This window comes from Myiozetetes cayanensis, unplaced genomic scaffold (genome assembly GCF_022539395.1).
Source record: "Myiozetetes cayanensis isolate MyiCay16 unplaced genomic scaffold, myiCay2020 scf1, whole genome shotgun sequence".
NCBI classification, from domain to species: domain Eukaryota; kingdom Metazoa; phylum Chordata; class Aves; order Passeriformes; family Tyrannidae; genus Myiozetetes; species Myiozetetes cayanensis.
Genome location: NW_026086604.1, coordinates 19052714 through 19062633, shown reverse-complemented (window position 1 = coordinate 19062633; position 9920 = coordinate 19052714).

The window sequence follows — 9920 nt, the reverse complement described above, 5'->3', positions numbered from 1 at the left end:
GTCCCTCCCCATGGGAGAACAGTCCTTGATTGACTTCTCGGCATGGGTCTAGTCTGGATCCCTTACTCGGATCTCAATGTCCCACCTGAGTCGTTTTCTGCTCCAGCGTAGGTTCTCTCAGAGTCACAAATTTCTAGCACCAGCAGCACGGATCCCACACATGGATCCCAACATCCCTACCCGAACCGTTTTCTGTTCCAGCGTAGGTCCTCTCAGGGTCACAAATCTTCAGTAACAGCATGGATCTCTCACTGAGATCCCAAGCTTATCTGAGTCGTTTCGCTCCAGCATAAGCATTGTCCCTTTCGAGGGTCACAAAGTCTTTAACAGGACTTTGCCTCATCCGAGCTGCTCCTACTCCAGCATAAGGCTTTTCTCTTTCTGTTAAAGTCACAAATTTCTGGTGCATCCACAAGCTCCTCTGTGAGCTGCACGGGGAGTCTCTTCACCTCAACAAACTTTCACAAGTGGCAGGGTTTTATTTTTCAGTCTTTACCCTGCTGAAGGGAGGGAGAGCGGAAGGGAGAAAAAGCAGCTCTCCCCCCTTCGAACTTTTCTTCTCTCTCCTGCGACTGCAGCTTTGACCTTGAAAATTCTGTTATCTCATGGCTGGAATTCTTCTGCAGCGGTTTCTTGTCTAAGTAGTTCGTCTTTTAAACCTTTTTTTCTTCACTCTCTCACAAGAGAGAAGAGAGGCTTCAGTACTACACCTGCCCCTCCCAGCCCAAGCCGGGGGAGAAGGGGGCCTTGGCCCTCCTCGGGCCCGCTACCCTTCTACATGGCTGCTGCTCCTAATTTCAACTGCACAACCAACCTTCTCTTCCGTTTTCTTAAAGATGTAATTAGCAAAGGCGTCACTGAACTTTTTGATTAGTTTTTTGTCCGGAAATCACCTGGACAAAACCATCCTCAGCCCCAGGGATGGGCTGGTGGGCAAAACCACGACAGGTGGTCACATTTCCCACACTTCTGTTCTGCTTGTGTGTTCAGCCTTCACTGCACAAACCTGGATGCAGTGGTGGTGGATGCCACCCTTGTGGGTCCTGCTCATAATCAGTGAGTACTGGCTGGAACTGGTGTTAGAACATGAGTACAGAAAAAAGGAGGAAGCCCTTTGGTTTCCTTTTTCTTCAGGAAGCTTTGATGTTCTCCTCCAATTCAGGTCAGCCTCATGAGACAGTGTACAATATAAGCTGTAATGTCTAGTGCTCTGGAACACATAACATCTGGAACAATTCTCCAGAAAGCTTTGCCTACTCCTTGATCAGGCAGAGGACTTCAGGTTCCCAGGACTTCTCACTTCTGGTGAAGTCCTGGGAATTCCTAAAGCTGGTGTGACACCCTGTTCTTCTCCACCCTTATATTTTGTGTTCCATGGGACCTGCATTATCACACATGGTCAACCTGTCACAATTTGGATCTGTTTCCTTATGAGCAGTGAATTAAAGGCTCCAGTTTCAGGTAAGAGCAACTGGAGGTGTTGTGAATGGTTGCAGTCAAAACACAGTGGAGCACCTGTGCTGAAGGAAGCTTTATGCATCAGAATTAGGATGAAACAGATGATACAGTAAAGTCATGTTTTTTAAGAGCAGACCTGTGTGTGGCTCTGCTTGCCCAGACCCCTCTCCCCTCTTTAGAATGACTGTTATTAGCATGGGGCCTGGCCAGCCCAAACTCAAATGGTGTGTGGATCTGTTTGGTTACTGCAGGGCTGTTTGGTAACTCTGGGTGAACGCCCTTAAATAATCCTGTTGGCACTGGGTGTTGGAGAGCTTGAGACTTTGGAAATTTTTGGGTCAAATTTACTCTTGTTAAATAAACAATGAGTATTGATTAGATCATATGACAGACCGACAGAGCACTCTTTCAAATACCGCACCTCACCGGAGTTAATTTTTATGTATTTATATACTCAGAATCCCTTGAAACGGTTGCTTTGGTGAATGACTTGCCAAACCTTTTATTCATGCAACTCTATGTAATTTATACACATGGCCCTGTGCACACAGATAGAAGGATTTTTGAGGCTGCTCAAAGGATTCAGATGCTCATTTTGTTTGTCTTAGTTGGAGACTTGAATCCCTTAGGCAGATTTGAAAATCTCAGCCATAATTCTTTGCTTATTTTAGTACATTGGGGTAAGACCTTTTCCCTGTTAAAATAATTTTAAGTGCTCCTTTCTTGCTGCCACAAAATAAAAATGTGTTTAAGTGGAATTTTAAGAAGCATTTGTTTTTCTAGACGTATTAGTTTATTTTACTCATTTACTGTTTTGTTTACTGAGGAAGCTCTTAAGTCACAGTCTGTCTATACTTTGTAGGAGTAGCAAGGAGCTTGTCAGGACTAAACCTTCACATTTAAGAAGGCCTCTTATTATGATTATTTTTACATCTTAAATGTCCTGGAAAAGTTTTCTGATCTTAAATCTCTCAGCAGTTACGTATCTGACCTCAAATGTATGTCAGGAGAACACCATATGGCCCTGCCAAGTGCAACACCCGCACACACTCAGGTATTGGTTTGCAGCGGTGGGAAAAAAGCGAGGATTGAAATCTGTAAACAGAGTTGAGTAGGTGAAAGGCTGCAGGGGCCGCGGGTGCTCTGTTTACGTGCGTCCCGAGCGGGAAGCTCTCATGTTGCACAGGCAGTTTTGTCCAGGCAGGAAGAGGAAAGCACAGCCTGTCTCGTTTTTGCTTCCCAAGGCGGCTTGTTGCGCCACTCTCCATATCTGGCAAGGTGCTGCGGGAAGCCTGGAGGAGCCTGGGTGTTCCCTCCCAGCGCCCTCCCAGCTGCTCTGCTGCGAGTAAACCATCGACCCCCACCGTGGGGGAGGGCACTGAGGGCACTGGAAGCGGCTCTGGTCAGGTGGACACTTGCAGTGTTAGCAGGGCTACCCAGCACAGTTCTGGGCTGCACAGGCTCAGTGTTGCCTTTCTGAGCTGCCTGAGTGATGGAAGGAGGTGAGCTGGTACACTGCCTTGTGCTGGGGCAGGCCTAAGTGTGGGGAAAACAAGCCCATCCTCACACCTGACTTGGATCTCATTGCCACTCTTTAGGGTTTGACTTCTGGTTTAGGGTGACATTTTCCAATTTTGTTCCCACCAAGGAGAGGATTTCCTTGGGAGTAACATGCTGAAATAAACACAACGTGGGAATTTGCTTATTCTCAGAGTGAGCAAGTGAAATGTCATGGACCTCAGATTTTGTTTTGCTTGCAAGTGCTGTAGATGGTGCAGGTGTTTTGTTAAAGAAAATACTCACTTGTACCCAGCAGTTTATTGAAGGTACTTTCCCTGCCGTTTCCTCTTGGCTTCAAAAATGAGAGACAACAGGTCAGACTCTGAGCCCTGGAAGGAGTGCTTGCCCTGCAGCTGTTCCTGTGACCAAAAGAGCTGAGCACTCACAAGGAGCGCCAGCACCTTCTCCTGCACCCCTTTTTGGTTCTTTAATTGTAGCCAGGCACGTGGCCCCAGTGGCACTCAGGAGAGGAGCCTGTGGCTGTCCTGGATGTCTGTGGTCCCTGCTGTGGGTTAAGCAGAGCAAGGCTTGCGCTGCCAGGCTGAGGACATGCTCCCATTGCATGCTCACAGGCATGCTCTGGTTTGACTTTGGTTGAACAGAAGTGGCCATGGAGCAGCCTGGAAGCATCAGTCCCTTCCCCAGGGCCCTGCACCTTCCATGCCCGCCACAAGAGCAGCCCTACATTCTGCCGGAGGCACGGAGAGTATCCAGCAACTCCACTGTGGGTGGGAGAACCCTGAGACTAGCTCAGTTGGTTAGAGCAAGGTGCTAATAATGCCAAGGGGGAGGGTTCAATCCCCATATGGGCCATTGACTTAAGAGCTGGACTCAGTGATCCTTGTGAGTCCCTTCCAGCTTGGAATACTCTGTGATACTGTGGTACTGCCTCTTCTGTGGGCTGAAAGCAGCAGGGAGGGACAGCTCATGGCTGCATCCCTCATCCTTCAGGAGCACTGGCAGGCATGGTTACTCGTCCATAACTCATGCCAGCTCTGGAGGGGCCTGAAGGATGTTGAGAAATACACCTAGTGCCGGTAGCTGGGTGTGCAAGCTGCTCATTGTGCCCTGGGTGGGGGTAAATTGCTCCCAGGAGTTGAGCCATGAGTGGGCGCCCACCCTTTCCCTTTACAGGGACCTGTGGCCCCAGCGGAGCAGGAGGTGGATGGTCACCCAGAGACTCCAAAGGGCCCAGTGAACAACAAAACCCCAGACCAAATATCATCATTGGACCAAGAGGTGTGTGCAAGCCACGTGAAAAGGGGGTGGGTAGACTGTGAGGGTAGAAAAGCTCAGGGATCTCTTTGCTGGGGGTCCCTCCCCACAGATACCATCCTAGGCTGTTGTTGCTGTACCATGATTAAGATGCTTAAAGGAAGCAGATGTTTGAGATTCTGTTATGAGAAACCCAGGGTCCAGACAGAGACTGTGTGAGAGTGGTGTGTAGGGAATCAGAGTGGGGCACCCGTCATCTCACTGGAGCCACTCACTGCAAAGGGGCTGCAGTTTCAGCAGTTGAAGTTTGGGGTGATGGGAGTGAGACTCCCAGAGTGGGTCCTGAATCGTCAGACAGGAAAAGTTCCCTTAACAGGGAGAGAGCAAACTACCATGTCACCTTCCTCCTTTGGGCACAGGACAGCCTGTGAACCACAGCAAAAGGACCTTTTAGAAATTTATTGTGAAACCCCATGATCACTGATTCTTCCAACAGAAGCTGGAATAATTTAACAGGCCTGTCTCTGCTCATCCTATCCTACCAGTTATAGACAGCATAGACACTCCATATGAATTACAGACTAGGTATCAAGCCAAACACTGTGCTTCCATCTGAAACATTACAGTTCTGCTTCTTGTTTTTACCAGTTTGCTGAACAGGGCGAGAGACCCTCGTGCAGAAACTGAATTTCTTTGAAAAGTATTAACAAACTACTTAATTCTGAAACAATGCCTTCTGACTCGCTGTCAAGGCCTTCAGCTGGTTTGTGTGAGCTTATTCCACGCCAGGCTGCTTTATATGTCATGGTGCATGTCCTCAGCTCACCCTTCCATTGTGCACCTTATCTGAAACCCTCCTCCTGGGACTTGCAGTCATTCATTTGGAATTAAAAGTGAAACAAATCATCTTAGATCTCATTTGTGGGAACAGTCAGCCTGAAGCTGGGAACTGTACTGGGTAAAGAAATAAGTGGTTTATTGAATGTTCTGGGGATATGCTGCAGAAGTGTCCCAAAGCCCAGCAGTGTGTGTATGTAAAACACAGGTGCAAATAGAGAGCTTTCAAGACAACATATTTTAGGGTGAAGTTGCTACAGAATGAGACAAACCCCAGAAGCTTGAAGGCACAGCATTAGTCTGAGTTTGGTAGATTGTAAGTAGTCACTGGAAAGGGAAAAGAAGCTCACAGATAGAGATGAAATGTGATCATATGGGAACAGGCAGGTGGAGCGAGCCCAGCTGTGCCCTCTCCATGCCCAGAGCAGCATGCCAGGCAGAAGGCTGTCCATGGCACAGGGAGCCTGCACCAGCTCCTGGGAAACACGGTGCTGCTGGTGGGAAAGGGGCCATAATGAACTGCAGGAGGCTATGGTGTGACAGGGCACTCCACTGGCACCACATCCCCTCTCTCCTCTCCCTGCTGTCCCTGTCAGGTGCGGAGCGGTCTCCTGCTGTGCCCTGGGAGGTGCATGGCTCTGGCGGGTGGGTGTGGAGGACACGGGTGCCTGGACGGCTGGGATGCTTGGCTGTGGCTGCAGTGCTGGGCCCTGGCATGTGGATGTCTGAATTCCTGCACCATCTCATCCTGGGGGCTTTAGTCCTCAATGAGTGCACGTTGGGGCCCTTGGCACATGAGACAGAGGTACCTCTTCTGAAACTTCCCTAGCTCTGGCATCCTCCAGGCACAGGGGGTGGGACTTTGTCCCTGCTCAAGCTGTATCCATTGTGGTTGCCAGTGACTGTTTGGGCCAGGAGCAGCTTTGTATGGCTGTGCAGGGCTGGTGCCCAGAGCCACAGCCCTATGTACCTGCCCCCAGCAAATTGGCACCAGCAGGTCGAGTCCTGAGCACTGAGGTCTGGAGCCAGACCTGTGTGTAAGCAGTGTGCTGCAGGGCTTTATGTGCCTGCCCTTTCGATTCTGGGCTGCAGGTGACTCGTCTTGACTTGCTAACAGCCTTGTTTGAGGTTTGAAATGGCTGAACCCCACCAGAATGCCTGAGCATGTGTCATCCTTCAAGGCCTTAGGCTGAGTGGACAGCAGCTGCACCCCAGCCATGCAGGCAGAGCAGCAGCAGCCCATGGAGGTGGGTGTGTGCCATGGGCACGGCGGGGCTGGGGCTGTGGGCTGCCTGCCACCACTGGAAGGAGGCTCCAGCCCTTTGGCAGCACCGGCAGTGGGAGAGCCCCTACTTCAGGGAGATTGCAAAATGGATTTGGCAGAAGCAGAAGCACAGCGTGCTAAATGTGCTAAGCTAAACCAGCTTTGCTATGCGGATTGTATTTTTTTTCCATAAGCCACCAAACAAATACTGCTTTGGGGGCTGAGCTGAAGCTGGGAATCCCTCTTCTGTTTCTGTCTTTCTCCTGCCTGTGGCAGCCCAGGAACCCCAACTTGTCCATCCCCCTTGCAGGATCCCACATGGCCCCACAGCCACTGTGGCAGCACTGTGAAAAAATTCATTGTGTCTCCATAGGACTTGGCTCGATGGTCCCAAGGGACGAAGAGCTGAGACTGCCAGAGCAACAGTGGCCCTGACACCCTGGAGCCTGAGGGGCTCTCCCTGTGGGGCTGTCTATGTAGTGGGGACTCCCTAAAGCCACCTGGAGCGTGTTTTAAGATCAAACATTGCAAAGCTGGTCTTCCTCTAGCTAGTGGGGGAAAAAAGAATACCCTGGAAATCTATTCTGGCCTTGCGTGCGTCTCAAGTGGAAAATTTCAGCTGCGCTGATTTGGGCTGTCGGGGTTAAGGGAGGTGAGGCGCAGCTGCCGCCGGCTCTGCGGCGGGGAGGGCCGGCCGGCCCCGCAGGCACCGCGCCTGCCACGCGGGCAGGGCTGGGGCTGGCGGCTGCTCCGCGGGGAGAGGAGACCTGGACCCGGGAGCGCAGGGGTGCCCAGCCCTCAAGCAGCGTGGCAGCTGTGACACCTTCCAGTCCCCAGCTGTGCGGGCGCTGAGGGCTGTCTGTCCGTCTTGTCCCCCGTCCCCCAGCTGCAGGGACTCCTCTCGGTGCAGCCCGTGGAGGGGGTGTAGCGGCAGGAATGTTGGGTGCGGTGGCTGGCGGGGCCAATCCCCGTCCTGCAGGAATATCATGAAGCGTGTCACCAGCCCTGCTGACGGCACAGGCCTTGAGACCGTGCCAGGGCAGCTCACCTCGGGCCGGGAACTGCGGCGTGGAGCCGGCGGGAGCGAGCGCCTCGGGATCAGGCACAGCTGGACAAAGAGGTGGCTCTCAGCCTTCCCGTCAGTGCCGGTGTCCCAGGGACATGCACTTTGGGACTGAGAGCTGGCTGGGAACTTGCTGTTGAGGCGTTTGTTGTTGACAAATACTAGTAATTTGTTGAAATTGAAACTTTTAATGGGAATGTTCAGATGTGTGTGGGGAGATCGAGTCCCCTGGTCCTATTTTCCTGAGTCTGTCTCCCACCTCTGCTGTCTAGCTGGTACTAGAATGGGTAGGTCAGTCCCCATTCCCATGTGGAACAGGAAGGTTTAAGATCCCTGGACAGCTCAAAGAGGAATGGCTCTTCCAGCCAGTCCTGCTCATGTCACCTGCCATCAGAGCACCAGCAGCACTCAGCCAGGGTGGTGGCACAGCTCAAACTGGAAGGAAGGTTCGTGATCTGGTGTCACAGGATCACAGGATAATTCTGTGGGAAAGGGGCCCCGGGAGGCCTCCGGTCCAGCCACTGACTCTGGGCAGGTTCAGCCATTAGGTCAGACCGGGCTGCCCAGGTCTTCATCCCGTCGAGACTAGAAAAGCCTGCGGGAAAAGATCCCGACAGCCTGTCTGGGCAGCCCCTGGCACTGCCTAACGCATCCAGACGGCTTCCCCCGTCTGCATTTCCAGGCGCATCGAGGAGCGCGTTAGGCGGTGACGTGGCGGCTCCGGCCGTGTCCCCTGGGGCCGTGACTCCCCGCGCCGGGACACGGGAGCGGCCGGGACACAGCGCCGGGATGGGGAGCGGAGAGCGGGGCAGGGCTCCCCCTCCGCCCCCGCCGCAGCGGCCCCGGGCGGGCGCTGGAGCTCCCTGCTGGCCGCGGGTCCGCCCGGCGCTGCCAGAGCTCCAGCGCCGCCTGAGGAAGCGGGGCCGAGGTGCCTTCGCTGCTTGCAAGGCGGGGGGCTCACTCCGTATTTCTATTCCTGTTGTTCCAATGGGGAATTACTGGGAGGAGGGTGTCAGACCACCGTGCTGGAACCCATCACTTCTGCTCACACAAAGTGCTGCTGCCCGGCCCAGCCCTCCGCGGCCTCTGCATTCCCCGAACGGGCTGCAGCGAGCAAGGGACGAGTGACCTGCACTGCCCAGCTCCCACCTCCACAGCAGGGATTCCCATCTGAGAGGTGTAATAACCTGGAGTAGTTTTCTCATTGGGATGAAGAAGGGGCATGGTCAGAGGCTGTGGAGTTGAGCAAAATACTACGATCGGGATCTAAAATCATGCAGGTAACTCAGTAAATCTTGAGCCTGACATAGTTTTCCCTCCCATTTTTGACTGATACCAAGTAGCTGCCCTACTTGACATTGTATAGTAGGACACGTGTTACTACATGATACACACCACAGTGTGGTCTGCACTCCCGCCCACTGCAGCATTTCAGAGAACATTAAAATTATTATTCAACGGAACTTATGGGAAGCAGCAGACCAGATTGAAGGGGGTGGGGACCAGCTCCTGCTGCCACATCACAGTTCAGGCTGGCTTTGCCCTACAAAGCCAACAGGGTAATCCTGTTAATGCCCCTAATTCAGCTCAAAGACTGTGCAGATGTAAAAAGCTGAAAATGTTAAGTGAGAGAAAGCTTGTTTACTCCAAGTGTAACAGGGCCTGTCATAGGGTAGGTCCCCACCATTCCCAACCCTGCAGAACAGACAGGCTCTTGGGGAACAGCCCTGGATAAGAGACCTTCACCTGCTTTCCCTGGGCAGCCCCAGTCCCACAAAGCCCTCCACTCCCCTCAGCAGCACATCCTGGGGAGCAGGGGCTGCTGGCAGTAATGGATCCTGCTTTTCCCTAAACCTCAGGTCAAGTACGTGATGCATACAACACTCATGTTGTGGGATAAGCCATAAATAGTAGTAAACTGTTGTAGAGAATTACATGCCACTTGAAAGCCTTGAAAGTTTGATAAAGGGAGGAAATAAGAGCTCAGAAAAGCTAGAAGCCTGCAGTCAGTGCAGTGCTTCCAGCACAAGGAAAAATTAAATGTGTGATGTCTAATACCTTTCTGCAGCACACATAGCAGTCACAGAAACAATTTTTTCCTTCATTTACGATCAGGACAGGTAAACTAGCTTTGGCACACACCCTGTTTCAGCTCCTGGCAGCCAGCACCACCCATGGAGTCTGGTAGAGCACCATAGCCCCCTTTCTTTGGGCAGCCCCTGCCAGCCTTGCTTGGCATCCAGGCTGCTCCTTGGGGCTGCAATTGCTTTCCAGCTGTTGTCCAAAGCCTTGGCAAAGCCCCAAGAGCATCCCCCACCTCACAGAAGAGGAGACTTAAGGCATAGTTCCTGGTCAGCAAGATCAGCTGAACCAGAACCAGGGCAGTTACCCAGCTATCAAGGATTAAAAGGTTGTTGTTTTTTCCTCACAAGGTTAAGTTTTGAGGGTTTTTTTTGTTAAAGAAAAAAAAAAAAAGGCAGGCTTTAAACCTGAAACACACTAACAGACATCTCCACCCCACCT